Source organism: Eptatretus burgeri, chromosome 3 (genome assembly GCF_056783735.1).
Source record: "Eptatretus burgeri isolate ZD-2024b chromosome 3, Ebu_testis_v1, whole genome shotgun sequence".
NCBI lineage: Eukaryota > Metazoa > Chordata > Myxini > Myxiniformes > Myxinidae > Eptatretus > Eptatretus burgeri.
This window is the reverse complement of record NC_140963.1, coordinates 39490048-39509101: the sequence shown is the minus strand read 5'-3', so window position 1 is coordinate 39509101 and position 19054 is coordinate 39490048. Positions and strand designations below refer to the sequence as shown.

Here is a 19054-nt window from a genome sequence, read left to right as displayed (position 1 = left end):
ATTTCACCATTGCTCTGGTATTTATAAGAGTTTAGAAAATACACACAACACTTACACATTTAGTCAAGACGAGTTATCCTAATGCTCTTTAAAATGCTCTCTGCTTTCTCCTAATACTCTTACTTTTAAAAGCCAAATATATTGTTAAATAACTGCTAAAGAAATGGTGTGCAACAATTTTCAGATATCCTCAATTATTTTTCCTGTAAAGCATCATTAAAATTTTTTTTAAGGTGAAGTATACATCCAAAGGATGACACTCGATGGGTATATTTTCAATTTTTCAGTCATTTCTTAATGAAGCTCACTACCTACTTTTGCATTTCAATTGATACGTAATAACAGCACAATTTTTCATGTAAGAGTAAAGGCTGCACAATAGAAGGATGGAAGAAAGGCAAGTTTAAAATAACGATATATGGAACAAGTCAAAAGCATGAGCCTGGAAGAATGCTTCCTGCCAAATAGGAAGTGCAGCAAGGCAAGAAAGCACGAAAGGTCAAAGGAGCAAAAGATTTGACAGAAAATGTTGAAGAATGGCAATGTAGAAAGTTAGAAATGAAGAACACAACTAAACAAGTTCCAGAAACCAGTGAGAAGAGTCAACGTGAGCAGATACCTTGAAATTAATCAGTGTTAATGATAAGAGAGGTTTATCCATTGCATAAAACAAAAGCCCAATGAAAAAGCAAATAGAGATACAAGAAATAAGACAGATTAACCTATCTGCAATGCATCTTAGATTCTCAAGGGGATATTAATCAGTTATGCTGTTGATCTTGTGCTTCATTATGAAGCAGAGGAGGTGGAATGGTGGTTGTGGTGGGGAGCCTGCAAATGCACAGATATTTGAAAACCTTTGCTGTGTGTGCACAGTTAGTTAATGATGCACATCGATAAAAATGCAATTCCATTATACAACCGATCAAAACTTTTAACCCACTTAAAACTTTTCTTTGTTTGGAAAAAAGTGCACAACAATCCCTCATTTGTGAAATGCCATAATAATATTTATAAAAAGATATAGATGTAAAATATACCAAGTTAACAATATGAATAAGGAGAGTACATGAGGATAAAAAAGCTAATGAATAAGTTCATAAACTAAATATTTTGTCACATGACCCAGCCTTCTCTACACCGGGGAGAGTGTGGAGAGGTGGTTGGGGGGGGGGTGGCAGTACAACCCCTGTGAGTGTCTGAAACGGTGTTTAAATTATTGTGTTCTTAATTGCTATTACCAAACCCCAAGGTTCACTCAAACTAAACTGAAACAGGTGCTGTTCGCTCATGAAAGGCAAGAAAAAGTTCCGTGTCATTAAAATGGTTGAATAAATGAGGCATGGTGAGTCGAGATAACAATACTGGGATAGATGTGGTGCACAAAGGCAAAGAAATGGGGAAGGTAAGACAAGAAAAACCAGAATTTACGTGCAAAAGAAATAAATAAAGCCAAACCCAACTATGGCGCCATATACCAGACTCACACAATGAACAAAAGGAACAGGCGAAGGCTTGTGGCAGGCACAAGATTGAGGCAGACAAGAGCTGATTGTGACATGCAGGTCACCACAGGACGATGTGGCATGAAGTGACGAATGGCGACGAGGAGCAATGGCAATGAAGGAGGCAGCCAAGCACAGAGAGATGAGAGAGATGTTGCTCCCTTTAATGTCCAACTCCAACAACTCAACTGCCCACATGTGCTGACATGGCCCTTTCCACATACCGGACTGTTCTCATGCCTGGCCAGTCCCTCTCATTGGCCACCCATTGGTGTGGGTGGCGCTTTCGTTCAGGTTGTCCCGCCCTGTGAGGCAGACCCTCAAAAAAAATGTTCCTTCCTCAGTCAGGGCTCTACAGCTGACGTCACCATAATGGCTTGCAGTGCGCTAGTCGAAACAATCCACAATGGATGCCTTTACAAGCACGTAGCACTTTTCCATGTGCCTTTGATCTAAAATGCCCAAATACCTCCATCTGGTCTCATCTGTTTACATGAAAATCTTATCCTAATTTGCTCTATAAAGGACATTCACTGCCTCCTCGGTGCACATTTGACAAGACAATTCACCTCTAGCCAAATATCAAAAACAGGAGCAACTCTACCCTACGCGAACCAAGCTATTCTTAAGATAATCTATCTATGCACCCTCCCCCATCTCCACGTAACACTAATATGGCAAGACCCACCAATTTGCCTCGGCCCCATCACTGTCAACTATATATATATATATATACTAAGTATAAAAGCCTGTCAAAAATGAAGGCTTGGAATTATATTATTCGAAATACTCAAGGAGACTGGAAGATATAATGTGTGATTTAGTGGCAAGAAAAAGTGTAATTTTAAAACACTACATGTGCAAATGTGATCCTATTTTCTTTATCTTCTGGGATGTTTCATTTTGACAATACAGCCTCATGATGATGCCAAAGTCTGAAGCCTCAGCCCATCATTAGGTGTGCTTTTATTTTCTTTATTTATTAGACATCCTGTAGACGTAAATGAACACTCATTTTACGATGCGCATGTTACACATTATGTGCAGTGAATTTCACATTGCTGCATCTTGTATTTATTGTTATTTAAGAAAACACTTCTGTATACTGCCAATGTGGCCTGGTTGCAAGTCACCGTCTACATTTCCAATATAAGACGTAATTACTCTTTTATGAAAAATGTTTTTTTGTCCTAAAAAATATACCGTAGTGAACATAATCGTGTTAAATGGTTGGCCTTGAAAACCTGACAAATTGTTATTTTGAAGGGGGACCTGGACAATTACACATTGTGATATGTATGTATATATATATATATATATATATATATATATATATATATATATATATATATATATATATATATATATATATATATATATATATATATTGTGACAGATGTCACCTCCAGATAACGCCAGAGGTCGGCACATCGTCAACGACCACGATAACCAGTCTCCCCAGAACTTTCTGCGGGATCCCACACCCAGAATCGTGTTACCATACAAAGAAGCCCGAATACGAGCGAGGATAATGCAGGCAGTCACGCAACAGATCTTAATTAGTTGGCCGAGCAGGACAATTGTTGCATAAATGCTTTCTGCGGTCTATAAGCCCAATTAAAATCTGGCCAATCACAGACAGCTGCCTTACCTCACCATCAAAAGGGCAGGATAAGTCAAGACACAGTTTCTTTATAAACAAGGTTTTTACTGAACAGGGCACATATTTACAAATGGGGTAAATTCACAATCATATATGTACATGTATACAATCCCCTTCTCTCCTAAGCAAGAACAATGCCATCGGATCCTTATTCTGTCACTTAACACTCATCCGATGTGAAGAGAGATGAGTGAGGGGAAAGATGGAGATAGGAGAGAAGAAGATGGCAACGTGCCAAGCCCCTGCACACCTTGCACTAACTCAGCTGAGTCAGCGCCGCTCAAATGTTCTCGCTGGAATGTCCTTTGACCTGGACCCCCTCAAGCTCCGCTCTTGTTCCTCCCTCCATGCTGGCAAGGTGCTGTGCTTCTCCATGCACCTGGTGATGAGATGTCCACAGCAGGCTTTGGCGAAAAATGCTTGAGGTGTAGGAGGAGGCGGGAGGGGGGTCGATGCAGTTGGATGTCGGGAGTGTGGCGATCGAGATTCAAGGCGAAAGGTGTGCAAGGATGAGAGATGAAGGAAGTGTGTGTTTGTGAACGAGAAAGAGCTGCAAGAAAGAGATGGAAAGGAAAAGATAAAATAATGAAAGGAAGCAAAATATGCAGTGGCCTGCAAAAGTATTCATCCCCTTTCAATAATGCCACATTTAGATGAATTATGGATATTCAAGAAATTATTTTTCCAAATGAACTTATTTATTCATAACTGAAGAGCTCAAACTAAACACTGTTGTGGTTCAAGGATGTTACATGAAAGGAAAACCTTCAAAAAACGTGTACAAATCAAAATTCACTCGTAAAAGTATTCAGCCCCTAAGGTTAGTACTTGCTGTAAACACCTTTTGCAGTAATGACTGTGATGAGTCTTTTTGGGTCAATCGCTACCAGCTTTGCACAGTGAGATGGTGAAATCTTTGCCCATTCTTCATGTGAAAATTGCTCTAGTTCTGCAAAGTTTGATGGGTATCGTTGATGGAAAACAACCTTCAAGTCTTGCCATAAACGTTCAATTGGGTTCAAGTCAGGACTTCGGGCCACTCAAGAATATTTATATTATTCTTATTCAGCCACTCCAGTGTGGCTGTAGCTTTGTGCTTCGGATCATTGTCTTGCTGAAATGTGAATCTCCTACCCAGTTTCAGATTCATGGCTCACTCAAGCAGGCTTTCATGAAGGATTCTCCTGTACTTTGCTCCGTCCATTGTAACATATCCTGACAAGCTGGCCAGTCCCTGTTGATGAAAAGCAGCCCACTAACATGATGCTGCCACCACCATGCTTGATAGTAGAGATCGTGTTGACTGGGTGATGTGTAGTGTTAGGCTTGCACCAGACATAATGCTTTGAATTGTGACCAAAAAGTTCAATGTTTGTCTTGTCTGACCACAAACCTTTTCCCCACATGCCTGCAGTATCATTAAGATGTTTTGTTTTTTTCACCCCCCACAAACACCATACAAGCTTTTAGATGCATCTTCTTCGGTTATAGTTTCTTTCTTGCCCCCTGTCCATAGAGGCCAGCTTTGTGAAGGCACCAGGATATTATTGATTGATGAACACTGACCCCCATCTCAGACATAGAGCCCTGCAGATCTTTCAAAGTCATTGCTGGATTTACAGTGACATCTCGAACAAGTTTCCTGCTTTCCCGGTTGTTGAGTTTGGATGGGCTACCTGATCTGGGTAGATTCTGGGTGGTATGATATGTCTTCCACTTCTTAATGATGGATTTCACCTTAGTCAAAGGGATAACAAGTGACTGAAATCTTCTTATAACCCTCTCCTGAACGGTGCTTCTCCACCACTATGTCTGACTTCTTGGGAAAGCTCCTTGGTCCTTCTTCATTTTTGCATTGTTGGTTGACCAAGTGAGTTGCACCTTAAACTACTTAGATAAGTGATGGAACTTAATTAGCTCACCTAGAACGTAGTTCCCAGGAACATATGGCATAGCGCATCATCCGACCATCAGTCCATCTGTCCGTCCATCTGCAAACACTTGCAACAACTTCCCTGAAACTGCATACATTATTTTGATGAAACTTCACCACAACCTTCATCAGCTGGTATGTGCCAAAGTTTGTTCACGGCATGAAAAAAATTGGGCCGTAAAGGGGTCTACAGAAAGTTTCCTCCCAAAATATGACTGTATTTACTTTCTTCTTCGAAACCACACACAATTTTGATGACAACCTTCATCACCCGTGATGTACCAAAGTTTCTTCACTGCATTAAAAACAAAATCTATAGGTACTTACTTTCTTCTCTGTTAAATATTTTGCGGGTTATCCACGCCTTCCAGTGGTTCCCTGGCTTTCTTATCCAGCCACTACCAGGTGAGCCCGTAGGGGTATTGCTCCCATTTTTTGTTAAGTTAAACCACTGATTACATTCAGGTGAAACCCATTACACTTATTTTGTAACCATTGAAACAAATTATTTGCTCCTGAAGTTATTTAAGGTTAATTAGGCAAAGAGGTTGAATAATTATGCAACTGAGAAGCATGTAATTTTCTCTGTTCTTCTGACTTGTTCACATTATCTGCATTTTTTTTAGCTTTATTTTTTCAATTTTCTTTTTTCAATTTCAAAAAACATTTATTTCCATAGTTACCAATACAAGTAAAGTAAAATTAAAAAATACATGAAAGTAATACTGTTACGAATTTCGAAGCCTTGTGCACACAGACAGACAGCAGTCCATAAGCTTAGTTATTTTGACATGTATTTGTTTATAGTTAGGGCCACCAACCTTTGTCTAATGGGAATTACATGTGTGCACTGCGAATTACTTTTTAGTCAGGGTTTTTGCATTACAAATCGAGCCTCCAGCCAACGGAGAAAGTAATACTTCACTTCGCACATCGCGCCATTACACATGCGTGTCCAGCCACGTACATGGGCGGAGATTTCCATCGCCTCAGATCGAGACTCCGCCCAGAAAGGCAGGGGCGTGCCCCTTGTCCAATCACACACAGAGGGCGAATTTCCCACGACACCCCGGCCAATGAGGGTTGAGATGGCCACAGAGGGCGACTTTCCCACGACACCCTGGCCAATGAGAGTTGAGATGGCCACAGAGGGCAACTTTCCCATGACACCCCAGCCAATGAGGGTCGAGATGGCCACAGAGGGCGACTTTCCCACAACACCCCGGCCAATGAGGGTGGAGACCGCCTCAGATGGCAATTTTCTCACCCCCCTCCCCCACAAGGAAGATATAAAGAAATGCCAGGTTGGGGAGGTTGGCCGCCTTGGGGGTCGCGGGTGTTGGTGCTGGCTGGTTCGTTTGTTCCTGGGTCATCATAGTCTCTGATCTTCTCATTGGTCTTGGTCGATTGGTGCATGGCCGGTTGGAGAGCGTGGTACTTGGTGCTTGGAGCAGCATCATGTTGCGGGGTCGAGTCCCGCCGAGCCGGACCGTCAACGAGGCGGGAAGGTCCACGCTAGCATCCTTACCTCCAGCTCACCTTCCCTCTGAGCTGGGAGTATCAATAAAGGTCACGGCCATCATTTATTTTGGGGGGTGTGTGTCTGTGTGTGGGCCCGTCTTCAAGTAGAATTGTGTAAGTGATTTCTTTTGCTCATTAAAGTGCGTGCGCTGTATACAATTGCACCGAGTTTGAAATGTCCCCGGCGTCGTCTACCACGTCTCCGGTGGGTCCGGTGTCCCCCCACCCTCACGTGCCTCAAGACAGCCAATGACGGCCGTCCGGTAGATGCAGTGCGTAACCTCGACGGAAATGGCGACAATTGACGGAAATACCCAAGTATTTCAATGGAAATTTGTGAAACTAATGTTATATTTGTGAAAACCATCTATATATTAATACTGAAGGACCAATGTTGTGCTCCTCCTAGCGGTCGTGTCACGTTTTTCTCGGTACTGTGACCTGAACTGAAAGAAACTTCGTACCTGTAAGAGTGCATCGCACATCGTGCCAATAGACAAACTTCATCTCCGAAGCAGAATAAACACTTTTCGTTTTACATTCGTTTCCATGGCGACGTGTGACGTCACCGCTGAGAGGCGTCAGGATGTCATGACATCATCGGTCATTCGCTGACGTCATTACATCTGTCGTCAACAGACCGTCACTGCTGAGAGGTGTAATTTCACTCCTCGAAAATAGCGTCTGTAATGTAAAACCCTCTTCTGCACATGCTGACTACCTCAGAATGTGAATTTGACACAAACAAAATGTAACAAGAAACATTGTATCTTCTATATATTGTTACGGTTGTGGAAATACGCATTGCACCATAAAGAGTCCTCAGGTGAGATATCTCGATAAGTCCATGTGTAGTTAGCCCAAACCCGTTGTATAGAGGGAATTTATGTGATCCATCCAGGCTGCGACGCTTTGAGTTAGCCATTTTTCTGTTCTATCTTTTATTTCAAACAAACAGCATCTCAACAACCACGCCACCCCCACCACAGCGCCAACCACACTACAACCACGCCATCTCCACCACCTACGCTACCACATCTTCACCACTCGCCATTCAATAAGCCCCATGCGGTCACGATCTCCGCGAAAGAACAAAAACCACCAACGATGCTCGGGGGTTTTCCCGCCTGTTTCTCCCGTCTAAATTCTCCGCGCTCGGTGTGGTGGAAGTGCGATCCGAGCCGGGGGTCAAAGGTGAGAAAAGGTGGGGGCCTCTTTTTGGGGGAATAATTCCCTGGCCCTGAGCCAAAACTGACTCCCCCGGCCCCCGCACGGGGCGGGTGGAGGGAGAGCGAGAGGGCACGCCCCCCTTCGAGAGGCTTCTCCAAGAAGCTCGAAGGGAGGCGGAGCCAAAAACGGGGCGGAGCGAAGGGCGGAGCCCCACGCTACAAAAGGCAGACAGCACGGACCTTGAGTAGTCTTCGAGGCTTCCTGTCTTCGAGGCTTCCTGTCTCCGAGTTCTTCGAGGCTTCCTGTCTCCGAGTTCTTCGAGGCTTCCTGTCTCCGAGTTCTTCGAGGCTTCCTGTCTCCGAGTTCTTCGAGGCTTCCTGTCTCCGAGTTCTTCGAGGCTTCCTGTCTCCGAGTTCTTCGAGGCTTCCTGTCTCAGAGTTCTTCGAGGCTTCCTGTGTTCTTCAGGTTGTTTGAGCTTCTGGGCTGGACGTCGTCTTCTTCTTGGCGCTGCTTGTCTTGTAGGGGGAAGAGGTCCTGTGCTCGCGGCTTGGCGAGCGGCCTGTCAACAGAGGCACGGACGGGAGACGCTGCAGCGCCGGTTGTGAGGTGGACCTGCGCGTCCGGACGAGGAGTGCCGGAGAGAGTTCGAGTTCGCTGGCCGCGAGAGAGGTCGGGGCCAGGCGCGACCACGCTGACGGTCGTGGGAGAGGGACTCACCAGCCACGAAAAGGGAAGTCGCGACTTCTTTTTTTTTTTCTCTTTGGGGTTTTGTGTAAATGTCTGTGGGTGGCGCCAGTCTTGCTCAAGTAGTGTTGTTTTAAGTCTTGCCGTGTGTCGGTCTTAGTCGGTAGTATCTCTCTGGTACTGTTTCTTTCTGTGCTTGAATATGTTCCTTTTATTATTGTGGCTGTGACTGAATATACGTGCTTGCTTTGTGTCCGTGTGTCGCGCAATAAAATGCTTGCTTGTTGAACTGTTCCCGCTCTGCTTCGTCTCCTTTCTTTTTATTGACTCTCCATCCTGCATCGCGTAAGAGATTGGTAGTGGGTGTAAGTTCCCGGTAACTAATCTGAACCGTCGAGGTCGACGATAACTCCGCTCGGTTATCTCTGCAGTACGGAACGAACCGCTTAAGCGGTTCGTGTCCGAAGTCGACCTGCGGCGAGGTATGATCGCCTGATTAACCATCCGCATAGGTACTTAGGTAGGTCGAGTTTGGCGAACAACCCTATCCTAGGCGGGTGGCCGATTGGCACGATTGTGGTGAGGTCGAAAGAACCACCCGTGACTAGCTCCCGGCGTTGTTCCGAGAGGGTCACGACAGAATTGTCCGTCCGGTGGGCGACGTGCCGCAATTCGAGTTACGTGGCCGATCGCACGCCGGCGGGCGCGAATTTGCAACAATATTAATACTGAAGGACCAATTTTGTGCTCCTCCAAGCAGTCGCGTCACGTTTTTCTGAGTACTGTGACCTGGACTGAAAGAAACTTCGTACCTGTAAGAGTGCATCCCACATAGTGGCAATAGTCAACTTTCAACTCTGAAGCAGAATAAACACTTTTCGTTGAGATGGGGGCGAGGAGTGAAGAGACAGGGGCAGGGAGTGAAGAGGCGGGGGGCAAGGTAAGCAAATTTTTGGGCGGGGGGTAAGCAAATTGAAAGCGGGAAGTGGGGCGGGGGATGAGTGGGCGGGGGCTGGGGTGAATTAAGCAGGGTTCAATGTGAGTGGGTGGACAGGGGGCGGGGGCAAGTGGGGCGGGGAATCGAGAGACCAGTGTGTGTGTGTGTGTGTGTGTGCGGGGAGTGAAGAGGCGGAGGCGGGGCAATTAAATTTTTGGGCGGGGGTAAGCAAATTGAAGGCAGGGGGGATGGGGCAGGGGTGGGGGATGAGTAGGCGGGGGAAAGCACGCCCTGTCCAGTCCATGTACCTCGAGTATAGGTGAGCTGGTGAGGGTGGTTGAATGAACGGAATCCGTCTGACGGTTTCGGCTAGTTTAATTTATTGCTTGACGGAAAAAAATGAAGAAACGCTCCCCTCATGTACGAACAAAAGACGTCATTTCCGTCCACCATGGCATTTCGCACCGAACGCAGAAAGCTAAGTTCTTCTTATGCCATCATTCTCTTTAATATTAGCCATAAACAAGTGTTTCGTCATGCATTAGTAGTTGAAATTTACTTACAACAAGAACGAAAAAATAATCTCCTCAGATTCAACAAGAACGAAAAAACCCCCCAAAAACATCAGGTGCAGGACAAGACCAATCGAGCTGAAGGAAACGATACTGTAACTGCACTGCTCCTGATTGGTCAAAGGACACCACTGTGCTGTGTGGGCGGTGTTATGCACGAGGATTCCAGGCTAAGTTCTTCTTATGCCATCATTCTCTTTACTATTAGCCATAAACAAGTGTTTCGTCATGCATTAGTAGTTGAAATTTACTTACAATCATTCTTTTGCAGCCTCCTGCCACGCTGTGTCCAACGATTTCATTCCTTCTGTTATATATATATATATATATATATATATATATATATATATATATATATATATATATATATATATATATATATATATATATATATATATATATATATATATATATATATATATATATATATATATATAAAGGTGCTTATCACAATAATAACAAGATTTTTACATTTCAAATATTAAGTACGCTTTTTAATTGTTTTTCAACTGAAAAGCATAAATTGCATATTTTAACATTTGTGTACTCATTTGATTCACCACACACGCTGTATTGAAGGATTTCACTTGTTGTACATTACATTTCTTATTCGGATAATTCTGCTCTTTGTGTGTTCCCCCTCCCCGATTATTGTTATAAATAAATATCCCTTTTGTTGAATGTACCAGCTCGTTTCTGTGTTTCTTTCATTGGCTTAGCATGCTGTGTATTGAGAGATAGCAAGGGTAAATTGTTCATTTGGTCCGGCGCAGCTCTGGTAACTCCGCTCGGTTACGCCGGATCCGAGCCGTTACCTGCGACTCGGATTGGACAGAATCGGCGGAGGGTGTGGTTCCCCGGTAGTTAGATTGCGTGGGTATTTAGTTTTATTGAAATTAGCAATTGATCCTACCGCACGTGGTTGACCGATTGGCGATCTTCCGTCCGATAAGGGACCCGTGACCTTTCGGATTTATCTGAAAGGTACGACCTAAATTCTGGGTGTTCGGTGGAGCCGACTCTACTGCTCCCCCTAGCGGTCGTGCTCGCCACCGAGACCCGGCCCCACAACAATTGGTGTCAGGAGTGGGATGCGAACCCCTCCACCTCCATAAATTTGCAGGACACCAATCACAACAATTGGTGTTCAGGAGTGCGATCCGGCCCCTCCGCCTCCATCTAGAAATTCATGGGATTCGGATCAGGGGTGTAGGGAGCAAACCCCCCATTCCCCCAAATTGTGAGCGAGTGAAATTTATTTCTCATATGCAACATGGCAAGCCAAGATGAGCTGGGGCAGGTGGGTATAGATGTAGTGTTAGAGGAACCCATGGTCCAGAACACGACCCCCATGCAGGAACTTTCCCAACGACCAGACCCCGAAATAATGAGTGCGGCAGGGGCGGCGTATGACGAGCAACCCAGCGAGCAACCAGGATCCTATGGACGACCAGCCGCCAATGAACGACGACCAGGGAACGAAGTTGGGAACCAAGATGACCAAGGCACGACCAAAAAAGGACCCCCACTCTCTTTGAGCACCTCACGATTCTTTTTATCCCCCCCTCCTGTGCGGGGTGGAGGGATCCGTTTCTCTGGTAACTCGCCTCCGGATTGGACGAGGGGTTTCGGGTGTCGTGGTGGCCAGCCGTGATTGGAGGAGGGGCATGTCAGCGTCTCGGTGCTCCTCCCCCGAGAGAGGCTCTTTTGCCTTCCCCAGTGTCGACATTCTTTTTGATGGGGCGGAGTCAGAGCTCCGAGGCGAAGGGGCTCCACCCACATCCGTAGTCAGAAACACGTGCGTTATGGCGCCATGGTGTGAAGTGAAGGTTGGGTGGGTGAAGCGCTTGTTCGCCCGCAGAGTGGGAAGAGGAGTGAAGTGAGGGTTTTGTTGGCGTTGGCAGAATTAAAAAATCTGACTATAAAAGAAACCCGCAGCGCACACATGAAATTAACCCATTAGACGTAGGGGAGGGATTCTAACTTTCCACATATACTTAAAAAAAAAAACTGAACTATGGGACTGCTGACTGTCTGTGTGCAAAAGGCTTCCAAATTCGTAACAATATAACCGGCGATAGCTCCATGCTCACTGCAAGGCGCGTGGGGAGGAAATATTCAAATGTCAGAACCGGTAGTCGACGAAAGTGAGACGACAGGTACGAGTACGAATGTGACCTTTAAGGTCGCTGTGAGCCCGTACAAGTCAGTAATTATGGAAATGCAGAAAATAATTGAAGACAATAAGCTCGCCGCGATGGAATTTGAAAAAGCATTCCCGATGATTGAACAAAGAATGCTAAACCCAAGAGCAAATCAACACCAGAATTATTTCATTCATCGCGCATGGAACCAAAGTGATTTACACGTCATGAAAATGCAAATGAAAGATTATGTTGATAATCCAGAAGGATTCGTGGAACAAATATTTTATTATATAAATTCGAACAAAGCTAACCACGAGGATGTTATCGGATTGATGACAACAGTACTGCCTGTCAAAATATGGTGGAAGACAAAAGAATTAGCCGCGTGGCCGGATGCTGCACCAGCAAGAGAAACCGAAAGAGCTTATAATGCTTGACGAGTACAAGAATTGCTTATTCATTTGAGAATGGCTATAAGTCCGCCAGAGATTAATTGGGGGAAGATACAAGGATGCAGACAAAAAAACAGATGAAGAACCAGAAGAGTTCATGCATCAGCTACGCCAAGTTATTATTCAACACTCGGGGTTGGGCACGGCCACGATACAGGATGAGCTGTTGACTAACTTGTTTGTGGAAGGACTGCTGCCATTGCTGTCGAAGCAAATAAAACTTGTTAAAAATGGATGGGAAGGTGAACCGCCAGCTCAGATGCTCGCAGCAGCAAAACAAGCAGCAAAATCACAACAAATAGCGAATATGCTCGTCAAAGAGAAAAATGAAGAAAAGGCGTCAACTATTGACATTGCAGCACTCCAGGAGGCAGCTGTGGCAAATGAAAAAGCCAAGTGGGAGAAAATAGGTTGCTGTTATAACACAGAAACAAAACTTTGGGTCTCAAAGGAGACCCCAAATGAGATTTTACCATGGCTTGCTCGTTTGGCTCATGGAAGTGGCCACACGAGCAAAGGGGGAATGCAGAAGGAGGTGCTACGAACATGGTACGCTCCAGGATTTGCAGCTGTAGCAGAAATTTTTTGTAGGAGCTGGGCGTATTGTCAACATCATAATGTTGGTAAAGTGCTTAAACAACCAAAATAAGTTCATCCTCTACCTTGGGGGGTCTTTCATCCATATTCAAATGGACTTCGTAACCATGCCAAAATGCTGTAATTACCGCTACATTTTGGTAGTGGTCGATATGTTTACCAAATGGATTGAGGCATATCCATGCAGAACATGTGATGCAAGGACAGTTGGCAACGCTTTTGCTCAAAGAGTGCATTTGCAGGTATGGGATATCTTACAAAATATTCAGTGATAAAGGCTCACATTTTACATCGGATATTACCGAGGAACTCTGCAGAGCTTTGCAAATCAAACAATGCTTCCACTGTCCATATCATCCTGAGTGAGTAAGGCAAGTAGAACGCCAGAATGGCACACTTAAAATCAAACTTGCCAAAATATGTGATGAAACGGGTTTGAAATGGCCAGAGGCTATTCCTCTGGCACTGATGTCAATCAAGTCAACGGTATACAGGCGCAGCGGATTGTCCCCACATGAAATACTAATGGGGAGACCGATGTGAGTACCGGTAACCGCCCCATTAACACCAAAAACATATTGACATACACAAGATGGAAGAGACAATGATTAACTTTTGTGTTGCCTTAACAAAGGTTGTCAAAGAATTCCACTCGCAGGTCAAACAAGCACTATAAGAACCAGCTGCAGAGGAACATTACGACATCCAGCAAGGTGACTGGGTGTACATCAAGGTGTTCAAGCAGAAAAACACACTGAAGGCATGTTGGACCGGACTCCACCAGATATTAATGGTCACCATCACAGCTGTCAAGTGCAAAGGTAAACAATCATGGACTCACGCATCTCACTGCAAAAGAGTATACAGCAAGCTATAAAGAGAAGAAAGGAAATCCGCAAGTGGGAAGAATGTTACCAGAGGTTTATGACATTTTATTTATACTGAACAAAAATATAAACGCACCAAGCGATTGTTACTATTTTACCTCGAACTCATTAATACTAAATCTTCACAACAATTTGGTTATAGAATCCATGACAATTGAGCATTAAATTTCAAAGAGTTCCTTGAGAATTCTGGCGACAGTCTTTGCGCTACAACAGCCGACACAACCGAGGTGTCACTGTCAGAGTTCACACAGTCAGTAGCGGGTGTGTCCACCGTTGGCGTCGCGCAGAGCAGTGCATCTCCGGCGCATGGACATCACCAGATTATCGATGGTGGCCTGAGGGATGTTTTCCCATTCCTCCTGGAGAGCCACACGGAGCTGGCGGACGTTCTCTGGGACTGCGTAACGTTGTCGTACGCGTCGATCAAGAACGTCCCAAAGGTGCTCGATGGGCGACATGTCGGGAGAATATGGAGGCCAGTCGAGGACATCAATGTCCTCCTCACCGAGGAAGTCCATGCAGATTCTGGCAACATGGGGACGAGCATTGACGTGCTGAAACGTCACATGGTGAAGGCGCACAAACGGCACGACGATGGGTCTGAGTATCTCGTCCCTGTACCGCTGCCCGTTCAAGTTGCCTTCAATGAAATGAAGCCGAGTGCGCTCTCCATGGCATATGCCTGCCCACACCATAACACTGGCACCATCGTGTGACACCCGACGAAGGACATTGGCGTCAGTGTAGCGCTCCCCAGCCCGACTCCAGACGCGGAGTCTGCCATCAGCCCGATACAGCTGGAACCGCGACTCATCGGTGAACAGCACTCTCCTCCATCGTGCGAGGGTCCAGCGCAAGTGAACATTGGCCCAGTTCAGTCGGGTCTGACGCCGGACTGCAGTGAGGTCCAGTCCCCGGTGTGGTCGGCGGGCTCGGAGGTTGGCCTCCCTCAAGCGGTTACGCACCGTCTGGGCTGAAATGCGCCTGTTATGCAGCCCGACAGTCTCATCGGCAGTCCTCGTGGCCGGTCGGAGTCGATCCCGGAGATGTTGCAGCCTCATGTGACAATCCTGACCGGCAGTGGTCACACGTGGTCGCCGGGCATGTGGGCGGTTCACGGTGCTTCCAGTCTCTCTGAGGCGCGTTCTCAGGCGGCTAATGGTGGAGTGGTGGACATTGAAGTGTGCTGCAACGGCCCGTACTGACGTCCCAGCATTCAGCATGCCAATGGCGTGCTCCCTCAAGATTTGTGACATCTGTGGCATGTTGACATTTGGCACCAGTCCACATTTTGGGGAAGCCTTTTATAGGGCAAGCTATAGGGAGTGTTTGTGTCCTGGTCATGCTCACTGACCATCACTCTGTCAAGCCCCATGGTGCTCATGGGAAGGATTACTCAACGTGTGAGTCCACACACTCAGAGTGGTCATTTTCAATGGGAACATCTGTCTTGAGCAAAACAAAGGAACCATTGCTCAAACATATCATCGGTTTGACCATTTTCCCATAATGGCAATCTTGCTTAGATATTTAGGTTGGTGCGTTTATATTTTTGTTCAGTATATATATATATATATATATATATATATATATATATATATATATATATATATATATATATATATATATATATATATATATATATATATATATATATATATATATATATATAAATAAAATGGATATATATATATATATATATATATATATATATATATATATATATATATATATATATATATATATATATATATATATATCCATTTTGTCACAATTATGCACGTGCTAATCAAAAGCACTGCTATATATATATATATATATATACATATATATATATATATATATATATATATATATATATATATATATATATATATATACATACATATACATACATACATATACATACATACATATACATACATACATACATACATATACATACATACATATACACACACACACATACATACATATACATACATATACATACATATACATACATATACATACATATACATACATATACATACATATACATACATATACATACATATACATACATATACATATATATACATATATATATATATATATATATATATATATATATATATATATATATAGCAGTGCTTTTGATTAGCACGTGCATAATTGTGACAAAATGGATGATAACAAGCAGTGAGCGCATTATGAGAATGCCATGGAGAGCAGAATGTTTGGTAGGTCGAGAGCAGGGGAAACAAGGAAAGGGTCGTGACTGGAAACACAGGGCATATATATATATATATATATATATATATATATATATATATATATATATATATATATATATATATATATATATATATATATATATATATATATATATATATATATATATATATATATATGAGGACCAATTGCATGAGAAAGGCATGTATGGGACAAACACTTATTTGAGCCTTCCATATAACTATGCACCCCATGTCACACAGGATGAAGGGAACGTAGACACTGTACGACGAGGCATAGTGTTACATGAAGGAATAACTGGACATCCATTGAACACCTTTTTAGCAATATCTTTACAACATGCTAAAAGTATGAACAAAAGCAAGTGTTGGGTTTGCTCACAGCTCCCCCACTCATCCAAGCATTGACTACCCCTTTCGGCAGTCCCATTTTCAGGGGAAGATACATGCGGGTACCTGGTTCGTAGACAGGCTGACCCAGCCAGAACTAGAACAGAAGGGAGAGTAGGGGAAGAAATGGTGAAGTTCTAGAAATTACAAGTAACTGGGAGAAGGGGGGATACAAATGGACTGACAATTGGCACTGGTACTATCCTAAGTATCGGGTGAAATGTAACTTCCTATATACAAAACGGGGAAAAGATGACCACACTCAAAAATATAGAACAGATTATGCCTCACTAAGGGGGAAGGATTGGAGAAATACCCACCGCATTTTGAGGGGATAAATAGAGGTTGGGATAGTTTGCTCGTAAAGTAGAAAATGAAATGGACCTTACTTGGGTAACTCGACATGCCAATACTATGCCAAAGATGGGGAAGAAAAAGTAACCATTAAGGGACGAATTAATGGGACAAGAATAGATATAAATTTACGAATGAATTAATCTCGTGGAACCCCAAGCACCATTAAACAATACATATTTCATATGTGGGCATCGGGCATTTTCATGTTTAGCAGTCAGGTGGACAGGATCTTGTTATTTAGGATATTTAATACCCCAAATTCGCATTCTTGACCAATCACCTTTCATGTTACAGAATAAACAAAAAATATCTATTTCAGAAACTGAACGATTTTTCATGACAGCCTTTCCATTTTATGGCATTGGGAAAGCTGCGAGAGACATCATTAACTTGGCAGTTTCTCTGGAGAAGCTTGCGAATGAAACTGCTGAGAGTTTTACCAAAGTAAATGCTGAAATAGTTGCCATATGGACAGTAGCTTTGCAGAATCGTATCGACCTTGATGTCCTAGTGGCTGCACAGGGAGGCACATGTGCAGTAATAGGGTCAGAATGTTGTACCTATATCCCCGATAACTCAGAAGAAATTGACAATCTGGCTGGGAAGACTAAAGCAGAAGGTGCCAAATATCATGATTAGAATGAGGGATGGAACTTCGGGTTGTGGTTGGAAAAGATGTTTGGTGGATGGGGAGCATGGATACTCCACATATTGTTTGTTGGACTTATGATGTTCATTGACTATTGTTGTCATCATAGCATGCATAAGAGCAGTAATCGGTGTGTGTGTGAGAAAATTTGCCACAGTAACAACAATGGTGGTGCATGAAGTTTCCCTGGACTAACCATCTCCCTGGACCAACCATGGCGACCCTGAAGATCCAGAAAGCCCAAAAAATGAAGAACCTAGTATAAAATTGAGTCGAGACAAGACGGTGGAATCTTATGAAAAATATGAAAGTACAGACACTCGTGACTTTGGGAGTAACAAAACCCCTTTTGAAAGAATTCAACAATTGTTGCTAAAGAACCAAAAACAGATGAATGATTGTGATGAGATGTGGAATAATAGAGATATCTTTAAAACGAAAGGGAAAAGGAATTCAAGCGGCTTGCTGTGATAAAACCTGATTAGTATAATTGAAAAAGGCAATTGCTTATTGGATATATGTTCGATGTGCACAGGGTTCTTTCCTTCCAAAATTGCCTGGGCACCCCAACTCTGTGGGATGGGGAAGTGGTAGCCCCCCATCAGGGTTGCATCCACCAGCTAGGGTGTTAACCCACCAAAGAGCGCAAGTTTGGGTGACACGGTGGGAACGAGCCTGCCGCAAGCCGACAACAAATTTAGATTTTTAGCAGGTTTGTTCTTACAGAACAAATCATTAGCTTGTTCTGTTTGAACAAAACGGGGAACTGTGGAAACTGGATTCTTAATTGAATTTATAATAAATGTAAAAATGCAAAATTAACTTAGTTTAGTGCTTTGAAAAATAATTTAATAAAAATATGCTGGGAAAACTAGGAGAGGGCAGAATACACACATTCCTCTGAAGTTTGAAACAACCTTGCAAAACCTTATCGATCTTATGACCATCTGAACCCACAATAAACCCCCTCCCCCTTTACACCTTTTTCTGGTGCTATAAGCAAGCTCCAAAACAGACCAATTATCCTTCTATGTTGCAATTTTAAAGTTCACAAAGCTCCATCTGTTCACAAGACACACCCTGGTGAAACTATATATAAACATACAATATGCAATGTAGAGTTAAGTTTTCGACTTGCAATATCATTGGGTCAAAGCCTTCCTTCTGTGCATACAAGTGCCTTTTGTTTTGCTGAATAAACGGCTTGCATGTGAACTTACTTTTTCCTGTCTTGAGGTTGCAGGAATCTGCTTCCACAGTACAGAAAGCGATGGGTTTGGGACACAATATTTAGAAGCAAACACGGAGTTTAGGCATTCAGCCTTTTCACATGCAGTGTCAGCTGTGCAGCCA

General features: G+C 43.6%; 1 protein-coding gene across 1 annotated transcript in view; it reads right to left on the bottom strand.

Annotated features, from left to right (window-relative positions):
* Positions 1 to 19054, bottom strand: part of LOC147029737 (potassium voltage-gated channel subfamily A member 3-like) — an 80790-nt gene that overhangs the window by 4041 nt on the left and 57695 nt on the right. The window lies entirely within an intron of this gene.